The 20,688-nt window shown below is 50.0% G+C and overlaps 3 long non-coding RNA genes across 3 annotated transcripts; all 3 read right to left on the minus strand.

Moving 5' to 3' along the window:
• Positions 1–310: 310 nt before the first annotated feature.
• On the minus strand, positions 311–2,415 carry LOC115947335 (uncharacterized). The gene is made up of 3 exons (XR_004081276.2): positions 2,352–2,415; positions 1,432–1,516; positions 311–1,093 (listed from the first exon to the last, which is right to left on the minus strand). It is a non-coding gene; the product is annotated as an uncharacterized lncRNA (long non-coding RNA).
• A 2,783-nt stretch (positions 2,416–5,198) lies between these two features.
• LOC117436875 (uncharacterized) lies at positions 5,199–6,517 on the minus strand. Its single transcript, XR_004550206.1, has 3 exons — positions 6,463–6,517; positions 5,766–5,809; positions 5,199–5,235 (listed from the first exon to the last, which is right to left on the minus strand). It is a non-coding gene; the product is annotated as an uncharacterized lncRNA (long non-coding RNA).
• An 826-nt stretch (positions 6,518–7,343) lies between these two features.
• LOC115947341 (uncharacterized) lies at positions 7,344–9,703 on the minus strand. Its single transcript, XR_004550205.1, has 3 exons — positions 9,597–9,703; positions 8,881–8,920; positions 7,344–7,387 (listed from the first exon to the last, which is right to left on the minus strand). It is a non-coding gene; the product is annotated as an uncharacterized lncRNA (long non-coding RNA).
• Positions 9,704–20,688: the final 10,985 nt, after the last annotated feature.

Genomic DNA, 20,688 nt, shown 5'->3' on the forward strand with positions numbered 1-20,688 from the left:
CTCTCCAGAGCCTCTTTGCCTTAGCTCCATTTCTCTGCTCACTCTTACCTGTCTTGAAGAAGTGTGTGTGAGCTGTGTCCCTCCTGAAGCAGTTTCTGAACTGATTTTAAAGAAGGCGGCTTTTAAGGAGCTACATTTTCTTCCCATCAGATCCTACACATAATTCCATGTCATAGAATCATAGAATAGTTAGGGTTGGAAGGGACCTTAAGATCCTCATGTGTTTCCAGCTCTGTCTCACCCAACCACTCAGACAAAATCTGCATCATAGCAAGACATAATAAACCACTGCATTCTCTTTGGAGGCCTTTCCATTTTAATAAATAAGTGATAAACCGGTGCCAAATCTGTGCATCAGGGCTCAAGAGACAAGGACTGTGTTTCAGGGCTGATGTTCCTACAGCACTACTAAAAGACCTGATGCAGTTTCTCAGGCTGGCAGCTGTGGATCTGACCTTCTCAGCTGTTGCAGCATCTTTGTATTGTTATAAACCAGATAGTGAAACACAAGAAAAACTGCCATGGATACTGTGAATTACAGGCTGTGGGCAAGGCAGGGATTTAATCCTCTTTAGCTCTGGTGAGCAGGTTGGTATGACATTTAGCTCCACAAACCACTGCTGTTTTAAAAGCAACCTCTGCCTTGCCAGTTCCTCTCTTGTAGGAAACTGCTTCTGTGGGAGAGCATAGGAACTAAATCAGAACATAATCCCTATGTCTTAATACCATCATGCATGAGTCACCCTGACAAATTAAGTAGCTGGCTGCATTACTGCTCTGCAATTTAAACATTCATTTCATGCTTGACAGGAGAAAACATGGCACAGAGTGGCCATCCTCCTTCCAGCAGACATGCAGGGGAATGAGATGGGAAATGGCCCGTGGCCATTGAGTACTTTCTCCAGTTGCAGGTTTGCAGTTGGACTTCCATGGGACTTCAAGCAGAACATTGCTTCCTTTTAGTGGCACCTTCTGCATGATCTTGGGCACAATTTGGTGAAGCGACTCCTCTGAGGGATGGAAAACCCCTTGTGTGCTCACTGATGTGCTCCTACAGCTCAGCTAAGGATTTCTTCAGGCTTTACACAGAGTACTTGAAATGAGAGGGGGGAAAAATAGTGAGTCCATTGACTTTTAATCCCAGCTTTCAACTTCTTAACTCTGCTGCCCACTACATTTTCTTTCCAGGGCAAAAAGCAGGGCCACACTATGGCTAACACAGAGATGTAATTCCCCCCTCATCACTATCTCTCTGTGGAAGAGAAATAGATGCAGAACTGCTTATAAAAGTTACCATTAGAGCACTTTTATCACTGTTTCATGGCTAGTCTTCCCTGCCAGCAAGGGGCAAAGCTCCCACCAAGCTCTCTTTGGCATAAACCAAACCCTCCCACCACCAAATAAATACATCAACCACTGGCTCTCCTTTACCTTTGCTTTGACAGCGGGGCAGGGCCTGATGCAGGAGCTGCGTTGACATAGTCTGGCTCATCATCCAGGCTTTCTGTCTGCAGAGCTGCGAGTGAGGGATGGGAAGCACTGATCAGTGAGTGGGTTGATCTAAAAACACATTCACACCATAGACATGCTCCGTGCTCTGCCAGTGTTTAGCCTTTGGTGACAATGTGACTTTGTGCCTGGGCTAAGAAACCTCAGATCAGCATCAAGGTCTCCTTGAAGGGGATTCAAAATGGTCACAGCAAGCAGTGAGCATGGACAGCTTTTCAGAGCCAAAAGAGATGACTTAGATTTAGTTTAGAGAGTGTGCAAATAGGGTAACAAAAATCACTTTACTTACACAGCTTCCAGTCCAGAGACAGCAAGCTCTTACTATATACATGTATGCATTCACCACTATCTCCCAGACCAGACAACCAAAAAGCTTCACAGGAAGCCACATGTTAAACTGCTGTTTAAAGGTTAGCTTAAGAAATATGAACCCCTGACTACTGCAGAACAGTGCTGGGCTGACCAGAGTGTTGGGATGTGCGTGCTGCACATTTCTCTGTCAAAGGGGATTGGAAGGCTGAGCTTGCACCAGGGCAACTTCAAAACCTAAGAGGGTATAAGACATGAAGAGCAACATCCTCCTGTAGTATCCCACAGTCAGGGTTTAGGCACAGCCACCTACACAGTAGCCTTTTGAGTACTAGAAACACCACATCCCACCACAGCAGTATTCAAGTACAAGTGAGTGTAGCCATTTGCACATTGCCATATGTGTTAAGCACAGATGATTGGGGGGGGCAAATAAGACAGGGGCAATGGCTACATTGCTGTGAGCATGGTTTGTACTGCTCAAGTGCCCACGAGCCCCATTCCTGCTTACCAGAGAATTGCTGGGAACATACCTTCTGCTTGATGGAGTTGCCATGTGTATATTGCCGAGCTGTTCTCATAGTCTGCAGCATCATCTGTGACCAACAAGAGTTTGGACAGGATGATGCTGAACAGCAAAGGGACTAAAAATGGGCCTTTGTGACACCCCCCCTTCTATCACCCCATGCACGTGGCTGAGTTTCCAGCCAGGCGGCTGCTGTCCTGCCCTACATCTGCTGATGCTGCCTCATTGCTTTCCCAGCCTTATCACGTGCCTGGGTATCTGCACACACAGATGGGATCAGGCTGGTCCCTGCTGCTCCTGCCTCCCCTCATTCCTCCAGTGGGAGCAGGGCAGGCTTTAGCACTGCAGAAAGTGCTGTGTTAAATCTCTCATGGAAAACAAACTGACTTCCTATTCTGACTGCAGCATCCCAGGGCAGAAGCTGGAAGCCCTTAAGCTGACGTTGTGGTCCAGTGCCACCCTCCAGCAGCTCACTGGCTGCAGGCTTCTTGGGCTGGACATGGTGACAAACCTCATGGTGAACTGGGGGCTAGAACTGTGATCATTCTTGGCTGTAACAACACTCAGAACCTTGAGGAGCAATGCGGACCCCAAACTGCTGCAGAAACCTCCAAGCCAAAGGGATCAGTTGGAGATGAGCTCTCATCCCCAAAGTATCATCACATGCATCTTCCTGCAGCAGGCAGCAACACTTCAGGTCTGCTTTGTGCCTGCAGCAGCCCTGGCACCCAGGCTACAATAGGAAGAGCTGAGCCTGTGAATGGGGAGGGTTTCCTGAGCTGAGCAGGTCATCCCCCCTCTGCACTCCCAGATAGCTTTGTGTGACACACATGAACCACAACAGCAGCACCTACCCACGTCCGAGCCCTGAGGTGCTCCAATGATGACGTTTTGGTAGGAATGGGAATCCTCCTCTTTTTCTGGTGGAGAGAAGAAAGGGGAGGGGACAAAGGACAGAAGGAAGAGTTCAGCACCTGCAGGAGAGGGCTGTTTCACATCGAGAAACACACATTAGCTAAAACCCCATCAGTCCTTGTGACAGCCTTCGCTGACCCAGGGATGGGGCATCTCCAGTGCATGGGTCATTGCTGCATCATGGGAACACCATCACCAACAGCATGGAGCCACCCAAGGGCGAGCAGTGGAAGCTGGTCCTGAGGCACCAGGACTTTCCCTATGGACAGGAATAAACCCAATAAGCATCATTACCAGCCCTACAGCAGCCCTGAGGTGAACAGGGGAAGGGGAGGAGTGAATCCCCAGGTTCCCAGCCCAGGCTGGCAGTCAGAAGGGGTTTTTCCTTCCTGGCAAGCATTAAATTTGCAACTGTGGAGTCTTCTCCAGCTTGTTCTTGGTTCCTAGGAAGGAAACTGAGGCCCATTCCAAGCACATCAAATCTAACAGCATCTGGAACCAAAATCAGCTTGGAGTAATTTAAAACTCCCAACACCTTTGTTCTGGTGCTGGTTATTTCAGCCCTGGCTGGGCCCATGAGCAGCTGAACCAGATGTTGCTAACCTCCAAACCTGCATCCACTGATGCCAACACCACCACTGACACACACGGCCCCTAAGTTGGGAAACCTTACAGACCCCATAAGCACCACTGCAGCCGACCCTGGCACCCTCAAGGCTTCTCCAAAGCCTCACTGAAGGGGAGCAGCACCCAGCTCAGCCGGGACAGGCAGGCCCTGAGGGGTGAGGGCTCTGCTGTCTACAGCCATTCCATTCACCGGCTTCATAAACCAAGCACACAAAATGTCTGAAGGTGTTCCCTTGGCAAAAAGCTTTGGGATGAGGATGTGCCCATTCCTGTGCTTTTGGCCAGGATCATGTGGGGCTGCAGCCTCTGCTCACACAAACCAGACTGAGCTAAGAAGAGGGAAACAGCCTCACTACCCTGAATGCTCTTGCAGTGATGGATAATTTGGTGCTGAAATAGACTAAGAACAGTGTTTTGTGCAGTTAGAACCAAGAATAAACTTGGGCTGTCCTGATATAGCCAAGAGATGGATTGGTCGGGGCTTGGGCATCCTTCAAGTGCCACAGCTCCACTACACCCCTTAATGAACGTGACTCCTGGACCCACGCTTGCTTCAAGCCATATGGCAATAACACACAGAGCTGGATGGGAAGAGTCTTGTGAGCTCCCTGAGCCATCAGACATCTAGGCTGGTGGACAAGAAGAAACCCATCTCACTCACATGGAGGTCTTACCATTGGGTGGTGTGAAGAACATGGCACTGTTGTAGTAATCCAGAGATATGGGCTCCCTGCAGGGAGAGCAGCCAGAGTTAGCTCCTCTTGCCCACAGTCTGAGCTAGAAGACAGATAGGGCTGCACTGGGACCAGTACAGCTCTGCTCCATTCATGGTGGGCAGCACCCAGCTACTTACACATAAGCATCATCACCTTGCAGGTAGTCTTCTGCAAGCACAAAGGGTTTGCCATCAGCACAGATACCACTGCATGGACCCAAACCAGCATCCCAAAGCACAGCCAGATCAAATGCCCCTAGCACAGCTAAAGCAGATGTCCCCAGCACATCCCCAAACCCATCCACATGCACAGCCAGGAGGCTGGAGCAGCCCTGATCCACCCCAGGCCCTGAGGAAACCAGGGCTCATGGACAGATCCTGCCAGCTGGCAGGGAGATCAGGAATATTCTCCCTGGTTTGGGAAAGGAGAGCACAGCCCCATGCACCAGTAATCCTCTTAGGGTCAGCATGTCTGACATGCAATCACTACATTAACCAAGCCCAGCTACAGCACTGGCTGTGTGCTCCCATCAGTTCCCATCCCTGTAACCTCCCACTGCCCTCCCTCCCCAGACCCCTGGGCTGTAGCACTTACCTGTCAGGAAATCCCGATACCTGGACTCGGCCCTGCTCCCTGGGGAAGAGCAGAGGGATGTCTTACATTCAGGCTGACAAATGGGAGCAGTTCAATGATGGAGCCACTGAGCGTTTTGGCATCAGCAGCTTTGTCCCCACTCAGCTCTTTGGGGCCAGGGAACGGGGCTGCAGGACTGGATGCCCCAGATACTGGGACAGCCAGGGGTGATACTTGGAATAACCTGTCCCTGTGGCTCTAACCAGGACTGCTCAGCACTGGGTTTTCAACTCAGACCCAGGCTAGGTCCTGTTAAGCATCACTGTGCAGCACCATGAGTAGGTGCTACTAACAAGAGTGAGCTTTATCATTGCCCCTCTTGTTCTCAGGATAACACCCCATTGTCCTGCCCAGGTCTGGCATGAGTAACCAGCCTCAAAGAGGCTCCATCTTCCCAGTGGGAGCTCCCAAATGGCACCTACACAAATGAGCCAGGGTTTGCAACATCCCCATTTGGGAATTCTGTGGTAGGTGCTTCCCTGTGGATGAGGAGAGCATCACACCAGCGCCCATCCCGGGGGGATGCTCACCGTATCCTGCGTGATGGGTGGCACTGAGCTCCTTGGTGGTGTTCCTGACACAGGGAAAAATGAGCTAAAATTCCAGGTCTGAGCAAACAGCAACAGGTTTACAAACCACAACAGTGACCAAGCCAGAAGACCATGTGTGAACCCTGCCTGCTCGGTTATAACAGGATACACATTGAGCAACGCAAGATGAGATGAGATCCCCAATATGGGAATAACTGTGCTTGATGCTGCAGAGTTGTTGCAGCCATGGAGTTCAGGAGGGGGTTGGTGATGGGGAGAAGGGGATTGCTTGTGCCAAACTGCTTATAAGTAAAGAATGGCTACTTCTTTTCCATGGTGTGCCTGTTATGTGCAGCCACAGCTCATTTCCTTGGATTCAGGCTAAACAGTTGCCAGTAGAATGCAGCCAAACTGCAGGAAATCCAGTGAAAGCCTGAACTCACTATTGACCATCAATGAATTAAGCAACCTGGTCTAGTTGAAGATATCAATGCACGTGGCAGGGGGAATGGACTGGATGAGCTTGAAGACCCCTTCCACCCCAAACTGTTCTATGATTCTTACACCAGTATAGCCCAAGGCACATTTATATGGTCCAGAACCCAATCCCAAATCCAAAACATCTACGTATCTTGGCTGAACTTATCCAACCTTGGCTTTGCCGTGAGATGTTGTTTGTTTGGGGTTTGTTACCTACCTCACTATTGATAAGTTCTCAGGTTCCTTAACTTGTTCCAGCCTTTGGGTCATAGCTAGCACCAGGAACAAAGCAGGGTGTTAATGGTGCTGGTAGCAGCAGGTGTTTCAAAGAGCACAGAGCATCCACCACAGAGGATCCCATGGTGCTGGCCAGCAGTCTCCTAACACATCCCAAAATAACTCACAAAGTGCTCTTTTAAAGGTCATAAATGGCCAAAAAGGAAACAAATGGAGGGAAAGCTGGTATCTGTGCAGAGCACTGAGCTGGCAAACACACCCCAGAGGAAGCTGCAACCCCAACTGCTGCCTTATTGCCTGTTCTTCCCCAAAACTGTTCGATTTGGAGCCTTTCCATGCTCAACACCCCTCCCTTCACACTGCAGGATGCATCTGTACGTTGTGATGCTGTGGTCGGGCTGGGCTGAAGCAGGAACCTGTAGGGGGTTATGGGGCTCGGGCCCAGCCAGGTCCCAGGAATGGGACCCTGCAGATGGTGACATTAAACACAGACCCATGAGCAGCTCACGTCGGGATCACAATAAAAGGTCAGTGTCTAACCCAGCTCGCTGCAGGAAGCAGGAAGGGGGCGATGGTTAATGACTCACCATCGGTTTGGGTTCCCCCATGCTGCTGTTCACACAGGGGGAGCAGAGCCGTTTAAAGAGCCCCAGTTAATAAGAGATTGCACTTTGATGACACTGCTTTAGTGATCTATTTTCAATGCAAAGGGAGATTCTTTTCCTAGAGCTCAGAATTCACACGCCTATGAGCATCTAAGGTGGCTTTTACACCTGCAATCCTATGACATTTCATCGTCTGGCTTCAAGGTGAGGCCATTTTGTGCCTGCAGGACCTGCCCCCTGCAATGCTCATACTCACTGGAATGGGATCGGATCACCTCAAAACTCTGCTGGCTTCTGAGCCTGGAAAAAACAGAGGTTCAACCTCAGCTGAATTCTGGGGTCTAAGACAAGGAAAGCAAATGCAAGAGACCTCCTGTTTGGTGAGTGGAAGGAGGAGAGCACAGCCTCCACACTGAGCTGCATGAAACACTGAGGGAGCATCACTCAGCACATCATGCAGGACCTGTTATGAGCTGGGAACAGTGTCCCAGGCTCCAATTTGTCCCTTTAAAGTCAAGATGCGCTTATGGGCCACTGGCAGAGCAGCCAGCATCAGATCAGAGAAGGACTTGTGATGAGGAAAACATCATTTAGGATAATTCCTGTTCTGACACTTTATGAATGGGTTAAGACCAGAAAAGTATTTTTACCCACAAAAAACTCGGGTGTTCACCCATGAAATGGCTTCAAACCCCACTGCTTCACCTCTGCTGCTGTCCCTGCCTCTCCCAACATCCCTTAACGTCAACTCGAAAGCAACAACATACAAGATCAACAACAACAGTAACACAGATGCGCAGTAACCACGTTTTAGTTAACACCAGAGCTGCTCTTTAGAGCACAAGAGGATTCCACAGCTCTTCCACTGCAGGTGCATAGGGGTACCTATTAACTCTGATGGGACCCTGAAAGCATCCCCTTCCTCCCCTTTCCCTTGGGTCACCCTCTGTCCCAAGCCAGTATTCATGGCACAGAGCTGGCTGTGGTAGATGAGGTGTCCAAGGACCTCACTGCAAGGTCTGCAAACGTGGATTTAAGCCTGAACTACCCCAAACCAGATCTCTAACAGGAGCAGACACCACCATGAGCCTGAAACCAAACCACTTAATCCAGGTGTCCATTCCAAGGGGTCAGGACAATTCAACACAAGCCCATGGGGGATGGAGCCTGCGCTGGCTTTACCATCGGTCTGCAATGGACCCCATCAGAGCTTTCCCCCATCCTCAACAAGCAGAGCCAAAACAAACCCCCTGGCCTTGGCAGAGCCCCTTTGCACCGTGTTTACCCCAATAGTACAGGTTACAAGGCAGCTTTTTCACTTCTTCCTTTGACCACCGAGCTGTGGTTTGTCTGTTGCTGGAGGAAACAAGCGGGGTGAGGTGTGTACAATGCATTTCCTTCCCTGCTCGTGCTGCAGGTCAGTGGTTGCTCTGGCTCAGGGTCCCACCAGCACCAGCCAAGGGCCTTGTTCATGAAGTTACCAACCTCTCTACCTCATCTCGGGGGGGAAAACAGGGCAGGATAAGGACTTGCCCTTCCAGTTCTCATCACAGAGCATCTCTCAGCTGGTTAATGGCTCCCAGGAATCACAGTGAGAGCTGCAGTTTCAGTTTGGGTTGTTCTTTGTAAAGGCACTACCCCTTCTGCAGCCCCTGGGCTGGGACACACTGCCCTACACCCCCCATTCGGGGGGTATTTTATCCCAGCTGTGATCCATGGAGCGGGTCTGGCTCTGGCCAGGTCTCAGCCCGAGTCTGGGGAGAAAAAGCAAAGGATTGGGAAAAGCAACTTACTGGCTCCTCTGGTCATTCAGCTGCTTCTCTCGCTTGGTAACTGGAAGATAAGGAGAAAAAAAACCCTTAGAAAAGGATCATTTGGGAGTTAAAGATCAGAAAGACCAATAAAACACATTCACAAAACTTCCTCACCCAGGAGCATGAGAGGACAGCAGAAGCCACAGTCGTGATGCAGTTTTGACTGATGCTTTTAAACCGTGTTATGTTATCTCAGACATTGGAGCAAGTGACCCATTCCTGTCCCCTGAACTGCAGCCTCTCTGCCCCACTGAAGCCCACACCATGCCCAGAGGTGGGCTCAAACCCCCACTAAGGTGGGTGCTCACCCATTTGCTTTGTATTTAATGTCTATCTGAATCCATCCCCAGACTCTCCTCCCATTCCTCCCCTCCTCCTGCCCATCTGCCCCAGAGCCTCTGCATCCGGACGTGCTCCTCCTGGGTGGCTTTTCCCAAAGTCACCACCACAGTGACCAGGGAGAGGGGTCTGCAGCCCAGGGTGTCGCACCCCCCCAGGAAGGGATGCTGTGAACCGGGGGGTCCTTCCCCAGTTGCTCTGTGGCCACCAGCAGAGACCCATCAGAGACCCTAGAGCATCCCTGCGAGGGCAAAGCTCCTTGAGCTGGCACATGGCTGAGCAGAACCAACCCCCCCAAGAGCAAAGGGGTGCATGGAGGCACAGGCAGCACCCAAAGCACACGGTCAGGGTCTTACCCGAGCGCTGGCACCGGACACAGAGGCTGATGGCAGCCCCCAGCAGCATCAGTGCAGTGGCTGCCCAAAGCAGCTCCATCTGCACCATGGCCTGGCGGCATCCAGCCTGAAAGAGAGCAGCAAGGGGAGCCTGTGAGCATCAGCACACTTCCATCCCCCCAGACAGCCTGCACTTTGTCTTCACAGCCCCAAAGGGCTGGGTGCTTGCTGAGGGTGCAGGACAGGCTTTAGGGCTGTGTTACAGGGCGGCAGAGCAATTCCCTTTCCCTACTGCTCTGGTCTGGGGCCCATGTACACCTGGAGTTAAACCCCTATTTCACTGTAGGGAAAGGAAAGACTCATGGAGATCACCTCAGGACACTAGCACAAAGAGGAAAACCACACTTGGATCTGCTTATTCCCACTCCCATAACACACTTTGCCATCATCAGACATTGTCAGAAGACACCACCTGTCAATATCTGGAAGAGAGGGCAAAAAGGGCAGCTTTGAATATCCCAAGTGCCTCCAAGTACCAGAAGCTTTGGCTATTTCCCTGCAGCACAGACTTACTTTAACTGTTAACCCCCCCCCAGTTTTCCCTGCCTTGGGCTGCCTCAGACACCAGCTCTTCCCCTCCCTTCCGTGAGAGGCTCTTCCACAAACAGCAGCAAACATTTGTAATGATCAGCATGATTCGGCTTCAGTTTCTTCCTTTAACACACAAACCACCCTATAAATACCCCAGCAACCGGCCTGCTGGGAGCGGAGGGATCCTTTCACCCATTGCTCTTCCCCAGGGATGGATTTTTCTTTACTTACAGATTACTTTAATCTATTTATGTTTTTAATAAACCTCTCCTTTGGCCCCTAGGGATGGGGAGACTTCAACTTGCCAAAGGCCAGGACGTCACTGCTCTGCCTGGCAGGAAGACTTCCTACTGCCTAGCTGGAATCTCCCTCATTACAGTGTAAGCCTGTACTGTACTGGTATAGCCACTGTGGGTAAAAGGAGGAAATGTGCATATATAGATTGGAGGAGATACAGATATATGTAAAATAATGACAATAATTAAAACTATTTAAACAAAGAGCAATACAAACCAATAGAAAACAGCCTCTTGGTCCTACCCTGCTCAGCACCATCTGCCTCTGTGTGTGTAAAAGTAGAATAAATAACAATTCTCTGCCCAAACTCAGATTCCCCATTCACAGTGGAGAAAACTCTTCCCGCAGCAGCCCAGCACTCAATGCTGACCAAGCATCCTCCTGCCCATGCCAGTCGCTCAGTGCTGACCAAGCATCCTCCTGCCCATGCCAGTCGCTCAGTGTTGTAGCCAGGGATGCTGGTGGAAGGTTTGTGGTCCAGATTGGCACTGGGGTCCCAGTCCTATGCCAGTGTCAGAATGACTATGGTGTAAATCAGTGTGAGGCAGGGGAAAGAAAGGAAAGACCCATGCTCCCATTTCTGCTTTGGAAAGCCCCTTGAGCCCAGCATTGCTCTGCCCCTGCCAGGAGGGAGGGATTGCTGAAGGACAGGATGAGGTTTGGTGTCAGCATCCTCTCAGTGATGCCCACACACAGTCTGGCTGCCCAAAAGTGATCCCACACCCAGCACAAGTTGGCTTTGAGACCATCTTCTCTGCTTGTGAGCAAAGTGAGCCTATTTCTGCTCCCTTTGAGGCTGCCTTGAAGGGCTCACAAGGGCACAGCAGCTCCAGGCCTTTCCCTGCAGAGTTTCTTGAAGCACATTCTGAAGATGATGGGATGAGTTGTGTTACATTAGCAGCATGCCCAGAACGCCTTAGACCTACCCCAGGGGTGCGGGACCAGCACCCAGTCAAAACCATGTGGTTTATCACATCATTTTCCCTTGGCTCAGCATCCCCTATGGAAATCATGAGCTGTGGATCATCTCTAAAGCATCTGCAAGAGGCAACTAAGGGAAGCTGACCCTGTGCTGGTGACTGAAATTCCTTACTGGAAGGGCTGTAACACTGCTGGTGTGGTTGTGGGTTCGGGTGGGGGTGGTTTGGGTTCCCCCCCTCTTTTTTCTTTCCTTTAAAGAAAAGGTCAGAGCTGAAGGTGCCTGACAACACTGACCTCGTCTGCACTGCTACAGGGCAGGCTGCCATCCCCCTTCTACAGCTGGGTCTGTTTCTACAGTGGGGGAGAACAGGAACACCAAAGGTGGATATTTGCAGTGATGCTGAGCAGGGCACTACACATCCCATCCCCATCACAGCATCCCCCATGGAGAAAGCTCCTGCAGACACCAAGCCAGAAGCACAGCGCCAGCCCAGAGGCCATTTGTGTTCACCAAACACCCAAGTGCAGAGATATCCTCTCTTTCATCCCAAAGCTCCTCTCATAAGGAGCTGATGGGAGGAGGTGATGAACAGGTTTATGATGAGCAGACAGCCGGCAGCACATAAATGCAGTATTTGGAAGGCTGAATGTGCTTTCCCTGCTCCTGCCTTGGGAAGATGGGAAAGGAGAAAACACAACATTGAAGCTACTGAGGTCTGTGATGAGGCCTGAGTGCATCAGAAGGATGTACCACGTTAATGACTTGCTTTCAAGACGCTAAATGCAAACATGGGGAGATAACAGGTTCGCATCTAGCTCCAGGAGTGACACTCAGATGGTGTTGAAATGTCCTGTTCTGTTTATGCACTTCCCTGTTCTCCTTTTCTATGGTTTTCCCCCCCTTTCCATGCTGGCAGAAGTTCTTCCTTGCATGAGGAAGCTGGTGCAGCCACAGTGCGTACCTCTGGCACCGACACTGCCAAAGCCCCCAGGAGCAGCTGCTCCCAATAAGCAATTCCAGGGAGGACATCACACTGGAGGCTGGGTAAAGCCATGATCCCTGCAGCACAGCACCTCTCCTGTGCCTTCTGAACAAGAGCTGCTCTTTTCATGGCCTCAGGTATTCATAGCAATCAAAGAGACAAACAGGGTTTATAATGGGAAGAATGGATTTGCCAATGATGATTCCCTGTGTATGTGCCAGTCCCATCAGCTGGTGTGGAGGGTTTCTAGTCCTAAATGCAGGATTAAACCCAGTGACAGGGCTTGCTATAAACAGCCAAGGGAAGGAGAGGTTGTTTCATCAGGGAAGGCTGAAAGGTCTCTCACTTCTAGGTCTACTAAAGCAGAGGTTGAGAGTGCATGGACATAGGAGTGAGAGCATGTGGATATTCACTGTCAACCTCCTCAAGAGCAAAACACCAAAGTGAGAAAAGCTGTTATTTAAATAAGAGAATAGTGGTTCTAAAATGAGTGTCTGTAAGGGGGATATGCACAGGCTAGAAAGAAAGTTCCTACTGGATGCAAAGCCTGGAGGATCTTTCCAAGGGCAGCAGAAGAGGCAAAAAGCCCACTTAAAAACCCTTCAACCACACTTGAACTGTTTGATGAAAGCCCAGGAGAGTCAGCAATGTGTTGATGTGGAAAAAAGGGGGGTTTTGTGCAAGATCACTCTTAATGAAGTCATTTCAGCCCTTTGCAGGCACCAAGCGCACACCTCAAAGCCTCTCCCATTGTAAGAGAAGGCCTGAAACAGCAGGTTTATACCCTGCACCCAACCTAGCTGTAAAAACAAGAGTCTCAAAGGCAAATACAAAGCAGCCATCATGTGCCCCTCCAGAAGCTGTGTGCTCAGCACCCGTTTGCAATAGATTAAGACTAATTCGGACTGATTGGATGAGTCACGGCAGGAAATGGAGAGCTGGGAGTCTATTTAAAACCTCACCATATGAAATGAGCACAGGGACTCCTGGCCCAGACACACGGCTCCCCCTGACTCAGTGTCTCCAAGGCAAGGAACACTGCTTTCTGTTTGCCAGCCTTGCATGGGCTGCCTCAGAGAGTCCCATCGATGGAGGAGCTGATGTCTCCAAGGGGTTGGAACCACTTCAAGCACCAGCGTTGAGCCTCCAGAAAAGCTCCTTCCCAAAGGTCTCCACATCCCATTTCCCACCCGTTTTCTTAGGAGAGCTGCTGCTGCAAAGTCTGGTTTTCTATAGCTATTCAATTCAAGCAGACCACGCTTCATTTTACACCAGGGGAGCAGTAGGTGCATTGCAACAGAACACAGGACAAGAGAGAAAATAGGAATTGATAGATCAGCTTTCACATCGATCATCACTTCGTAAAATGCTTTAAAACACCTCAGGTGGGAAACACAGCAGAAAATCCTAACCACAAGCAGCACAGCAGCAGAAATACCTTGTATTTATCCTTAACTTCCCCTGTTTCAGGCAGCATCAAAGCCATGCACCATCCTTCACCACTGCTGTGGAGTCTGGGGGATGCCACGTTAGCAACTGCAGATATGGGCAACTCACATGGACTTAACTCAGTACTCTTATGTAGTCCAGAGCAATGAAATGGGCTGATAACACACAAAATTATCCTGTTCTGCTTAAGTGTCTACTTTTTGGCCTGTATTACACTGAACATTGATCAGAAGAGAAAACTGCTGCAAAAACAAAGCTCTTTTCATGCAGGATTAACAATTTCAAGCATTTATATGCAGTAAAAGACATACAGTCATATACCTAATGCCAGTCAGCCCTGGAACTGCTGGAAAACAGAAAGCGGAGCTCAAGTCAGCTATTATGTAGGATTGGGCTTTGGAAGGGGAAACAAAGCAGGCTGCAGCAGTCCCAGGAACCATAGGCAGGAACCAGCAGCAGGACTGATGGGATGTGGGATGAGAGCAGCTCAGCCTCAGTCTTCTAGACTATTGCAGTAGAGGTGAGCACAGAAATCATGTAATTGAAACCATCACCAATGTACAGAACAGCCTTGTGAGAGGGGTTGTACGGAGCAGAGTCTCCTCTTGGGTCAGGGGGGCACAAACGCTGCCAGGAGGAGTCATTATTCACACCTTGGAGGTGTTCAGAGGCAGTTTTCACACCCTGGAGCTTGTCGGGTGACAGCCACCAGCAGCAGTGAGGGGTAACTCCCAGCGTGTGGCTTTGCAGAAGGGTTTTCCAGGGGCAAACCCAGGATCTCCGAGCTCACTGAAGTCAGTGCCCCCAAAGCCGCACACAACCCCACGGGCATTCCTGTCCCCATCCCTCCTTCCCTCTCCCACCTTACCCTCAGCTCAGCCGCTGTCCCCCGTGCGTCCCATCTCCTCCTGTGCCTCACAGCCACCAACGCTGGAGTCAGCTCTGAGCTTCTGGTTTCCTGTCCTATCTGAATCACCCTCCCCAGCATCCGCCGGTCAGCCCGGGGACCGCAGCAGCGGCTCAGCCGGGGCAGGAGCTCAGCCACAGGGAGAGGAAGAGGTCGGGCTGCTTTGAGCCCTGCGGCTGCCAACGTCCCTGCCAAAGCAACCCTCGGGGTTCAGATGGGGCTGGTGCCCCCCAGAAGTGCTTTCAGTGCAGTGCCTGGGCAGGATCCAGCACCGCGCACTGCGAGCGGAGGATGCTGCTGGGAAGGACTCATAGCAGGTAAAGGGAATTGCAGGTTCTCTCTTAGGTTTTTAGAGGAGATGATGCCCTAAAGGCAGCGAACAGACTGGGGTCACCGCTGTGAACAGCCAACACTGGAGCTGTGGGAATAAACCTGTTTCTGACACCTCAGGCAGTTTGCAGACATCAGGCACCATTTCACTGCACTCCTGAAAACCCAGGAGTAGTTCCTTAATACTGTGGTGCTTGGCTAGAAGGAGGGTTTGTGAATAATGGGGAATTGATCTACTGCCTCAGAGCCCCGTTACAGCACATAAAGTAGTGTCCTGCTCTAGGCACAGGAGGCTGCATGTGTGCAGCAGCCCTATGCAGTTGTAGAGCACAGCAGCCAGGCAGGCACATACTACACAGCTGCTCATTGCAGCTCAGAACACTTCTCACACACAGGCACCTAAATCATTCAGTAAAGGGGAATTCTGTTGTATTTAAAGTAGGGCTCCCTAAGCTACCAGAAGCAGTCACCACATCCTCCTCTGTTTGAGAGGATGACTCTGGCACAAACATCACACAAGACCACTCCAGGACGGGAAGTTCTCTCTCCAGCTGTCAGAGGAAACATGGCTTTGATAAGGGATCACCACTGCACATACAAACACATCCACACTTTCTCTTTCCCAGCTCGAACCCAGGGTACAAAAGGCATTGTTTGGATGAGCATCACACAGACTTTCCCACACAAAATGGGGGTGCAGGAGCCTGTCTTGAAATGAGAACCAGAGATCAGAAGAGCAAGACCCAGCTTTGAACAGCTCGTGTGGTATCCTCTCTATAAAGGATACTATAGGATGCTTTCCTGACTGCTAAAACAGTAGCTGCAAAATTAGCCTTTCTAGCAAAGGTCTTCACTATGAAGCAGTTTATTAGGGGCTTTCCAGTGTCTTTTTTAATGTATTTAAACATAACCTAATAACAAAGGTTCTACCAAGGAGTTCTTTTAGCAGAACTGATGCTCTGAACGTGCTGGAGACAATCGCAGCTTGTTTCTCAGATCAGAAATCAATTTCATGAGGACCAGCCACTGCTAAACAGGTCCATGTATTTGCTTACAGGTTCTCTGGTGGGTCTCACAGCTGCAGAGATGACTCAGTGCTGCAGTACACACGTTACCACAGCTGGAAATGAAGGCACCTTGTGTTAGCCCCCTGCTTGTCTCCTGCACTGATGCACACATCAGCTCAGCCTCTCTAGAAGCTGTTGTGTCCAAGGGGGAAAGCAGCAAGGTTACCCCCTGTGCATTACAGCAGTGATGCCCTTCAGAGACCTCAGTCCTCTTAAGAGGGCAACCCCCTGGATGCCTCACCTGGATGAGCAGGTGATCCCTGCAGTAACATGTACAGGGATTCAGGATGAGAGCACTCACCCCAAGCACCTACCAACACAACCATGAGTTCTGCTCCTCCTGAGGTCAGGCCAAGCCCCCCTTGGACACCAAACCCACTTCAGACTCCACTCTCCATCCTCTCCCTCCTGTAACCCCCTTGTGTTTCATACAGACCTACTGCTAGAAACCATTTGAGGTCTAATAAAACCATTTCTGGTCTGAAAAGAAGGTCAGACACAGGAACCTCATGCTTTTATCTACTGCAATAAATTACATAAAATGCCACATTACATTTGCACCTTCCCACATACTTCTCAAAGCTTACCCATCTCAGCTTGGTTTTGTTTTTCCCCTCTAAAAAGCACACAGCATCTACTCCTTCAGTTAGTTTTACCAGCTAACCAAACCCTCTTTTTCTGCCATTGATACACAGCTAACCAGCTGTAGAAAGATCTCTTTGGGCCCAGAAAGATTGTGAGACCCCCTTCTCCACCCTGCCCACCTTACCTGCTGAAGCTGCAAGGCTGAATGGCCTTAGAGGTCAGCTCACATCCTTCCTGATTGAAGGTGGGGTCTGCTCAAAGCCCAGCTGGTTTTGCTTGAACCAGGTGTTAGCAGTAATGCTGATCAGAAATTAGGAGTGAAACAAGGATGAGAAACACATTGCATCATCTAAACTGGCCTTCCTGCAGAAACATACTGTTTATAAGGGCCTGTAGGGGCAGGCCAAGGGGAATGGCTTTAACCTGCCAGGGGGGAGACTGGGATGAGCTCTTAGGCAGAAGCTGTTCCCTGTGAGGGTGCTGAGGCGCTGGCACAGGTGCCCAGAGAAGCTGTGGCTGCCCCATCCCTGGCAGTGCTCAAGGCCAGGTTGGACACAGGGGCTTGGAGCAGCTGCTCCAGTGGAAGGGGTCCCTGCCTGTGGCAGGGGTTGGAGCTGGAGGAGCTTTAAGGTCCCTTCTAACCTAAACCATTCTATGAGTCTGATTCTTTGCAACACCCCCGATACTGAAAGCTTTGAGGAAAGGTGCTGAGCTCCAACAAGTTCTTTTTCCCAAATCTCATGAGCTTTGTGAGTCAAGTGTTGCCTGCTTTGCAGGAGACGAGCATTCAGATCCCCTTTGTGCTGGCACCAGAATAAGCACACGTCTCATCCCAAGCTCTTAACCAACAAGTGATTTTGGTGTGCCAGATTTTCACAGCGACTTTAATGAAAGCCGCATCTTGAAGGAACCATTCTGATGTGCTAAGGCAGCACAAGCACGTTTCTGTATAGCCCAAGAAACAGCTTCCCTCTTAAGCTGCAGCCTCATGAGCATCTCCCCAAGGAAAAGGGGAAGTGCCACCTCTTCCTGCCCCAGCTGCATGCCCCATTGCAAACCTGACCTCCCTGAGCCGAAACCAAGAGCCACCCCATTACAGCAGATACCTGCTGCTACCACCCAGTGGAAGGACAGCTCACAGCCAGGGCTTCTGGGGCTTGACATCCATTTGCCCAAGTAAGCTTTGCAAAGACTAATCCCATACATCCCTGTGGTGCCACAAAGCTTCTTCCTGTTCTTATCCTGCTTAGTTCATCCTTGTAGACACGGTAACTCTGAAATCTGACCATGAAGCCATAGAAGGTTTGAATGCCTTTATTGGATCGGTTTTTGTACAGCAATACAAATGTACAGGTTGGTTACAGTACAGGTTCTGCAGGGGTTCAGAGAGGTACTTGGTGAGTTTTTGGTTTATTGAAAAGAAAGAGGCAGATCTCGGGAGCACGACATGGACAAAACAATCTCACAGTAGGGTGTGAGATCCCCACCATGGGGAACACTTAACCTGGCTGAAACCTACAGGGCAGGACGGCAGCGTTCCCAGCAGTAACAGATCCCAAACATCAACCCTGGGATACCCTATAGAGCTTTACACAGGAATTTGTGAGCTTACAGGTTGGTCCTGTAACAGCACTGAAGGTCCTTAAAGCCCTTGAATGCACTTTGCTGCGAAGGGGACAGAAATGAGGGAAGCTGATGTTAAAATGAAGCTGCCACTGAGCAGGACACGTCACAAAACAGTCATTGCAGCTATGGAAAAGGAAACCAGAAAATGCTTTAGGTTTAGTCACCCGAACAGCTACATGAAGATGAGGAACATGATCTTAGAGCTAATAACACTGACATGGGCACCACCATGCGCACACAGTGACACCACTTGGGCGACCAGAGCCCGATCTCCTGTTCCTTGTGCCCATCTGAGCTTTGGGTTTAAGTGAGCAGACATGCATGAAACCAGCAAAGCTCCTTTGCAATCCCTGATGTGCAGGACAGGGGCAAGCTGTATCTTGGTAGCACCTTTCTCCAGTTAGCCTAGAACATACAATGTCATCAAGGTATTGTTATTACAAACATGCATCAGGCTTGAGAGGTGTCTGGCACTGAAGGATCCAATCCTTTCAGAAAGCAGGGTCAAGGAATATGATTACACCATTTTAAATGTTGGATTAATAGCACTGCAGTGAGTGGTATCACAGATAACAGAGTAAATTACACATTATATAGCTAAAATGCATGCACCTGATAAAAGATGGCCCTCAGCCACTTCAAATTCGATTCCTTAACATCCTGCAGTGGGTAAGTGGCATTTGAGGGGAGGGGTTCAGCTACCAGATTGGAGCATTCCAATCTCAGCTGGAAACCAAACTCCTCTTCAGCCACAGAAACTTCCCTTTCTGAACATTCCAGACAAGCATCACCTACAACATTGCCTCCCAAAAACCCAGGCCACAACAGTGCCCTTGAGAACTACAAAGGTTCTGTGCTAGAATGTGCCAGGATCTACCACAGCCCCACTCCTTCAGAGCCTACACTGGTAGTGAAACACAGGAACCAGGAGTATGTAAAACATAAACTTCACATGAACGTGAAGATGCTCATGGATAACAGCAGGAATAATGGTACTTCCACACACTGAGAAGGAATGAGGTGGGATCAAAACCCAGGGATCTATGCCTGGCTGTCAGCTGTGCTGCTCGGGGCAAAGGGACTCCTTTGTCCAAAACACATTCCAGGTGAGCAGGGGGATTCCTGGAAACCAAGCACTGGAAACAGCTCTGCTCAAAGCACTCAGCAGGACAAGGGCTGCTCTGCAAGTCCCTGCATGTGAGCACTCTGCATTTCAGACTTTGCTGCCTATATTCGTCAGTCTTTCCTACAATAAGGAGCGGCTGGAATATCACAGGATTTGCTCCAAACTTCCCAGCATTCTGCAATGTTTTCTGCAGCCAAGTCAGCAGGTAGCACTACAGGTAGCAAACACTCCACTGTACTGTGTGCTGAAGTCAAGGCAGAAACTGCAATAGAGATCCTAAAACAAGCTGAAAAACATCAGGATCATCCAACCAGTGCCAGCACATCTCAGCAGCAGGCTAACATCTCATTGCTATCTTAGGAAGGCAAGTGAGCCACCCTCTGGGGCATAGATGTGACTCTGTCCCCAGCCCATCATTTGAACAGGGGAACACTCCTCCTCCTCCTCTCTCTTCAATGATCAGAATCCACTCAGGACCACAGAATCTCCTCGGATGCTGCCATGGTCTAGGGAGTTCACAACACACACACACACCAGCATGGTGCTGCTGCTAGGACTGGGATTAGCTCTCCCAGGACTGCTCCTGGCCTTGGAATTGAAGTGGCCATTAGTGGACTTCTGCAGCATGTTGGATGCACGCTGCATTGTCCCACAGCTCTCCCAGCCACACCAGTCTTCCCTACCTGCACGCCAACTGGAGGAAACACAACAAAGCACTTTTCCACAGTAGCAAAGCAAATTCAATTTCAGTTCCAAACCTGTCTGCTGCATTCCTGACTTCAGTTTTGGTCAGTTTTTTAAGCTCAAGCTTGCAGAAAGCTCTGCACAGCTGCTAGAAATAACCTGGGGAGAATACGAATAGCCACAGAGTACATCATCTATTTGTTACCACTGCTGGTAACCTCCTGGGTCTTGGCTTTGCCATGCCAGGCCTAGCTTTAAGCTGCAGGTAAAGCTTAGCATTAGAGATTACATTTGAGCTGTTTTGCTGGTGGGATGGGGCAAAAATAATCTTGCTTCCCCCAAGAAAATGCCAAATGCCACATGTGTACATTAATTTTGTCAACTGTGGACACAAGCTCCTTTGAGATGCTTCTGTATAGGAAAACATTCATCAGTTTTTTGAAGGGAAAACAGAAAAAGGACTGGAAGGGTCTAACCCCTGAGCCATATGGGAAGTGAACTTGGAATACTCCAACAAAACCAGGCAATGCATTGATGGTTGCACACA

Source organism: Melopsittacus undulatus, chromosome 13 (genome assembly GCF_012275295.1).
Source record: "Melopsittacus undulatus isolate bMelUnd1 chromosome 13, bMelUnd1.mat.Z, whole genome shotgun sequence".
In the NCBI taxonomy this organism is placed as follows: domain Eukaryota; kingdom Metazoa; phylum Chordata; class Aves; order Psittaciformes; family Psittaculidae; genus Melopsittacus; species Melopsittacus undulatus.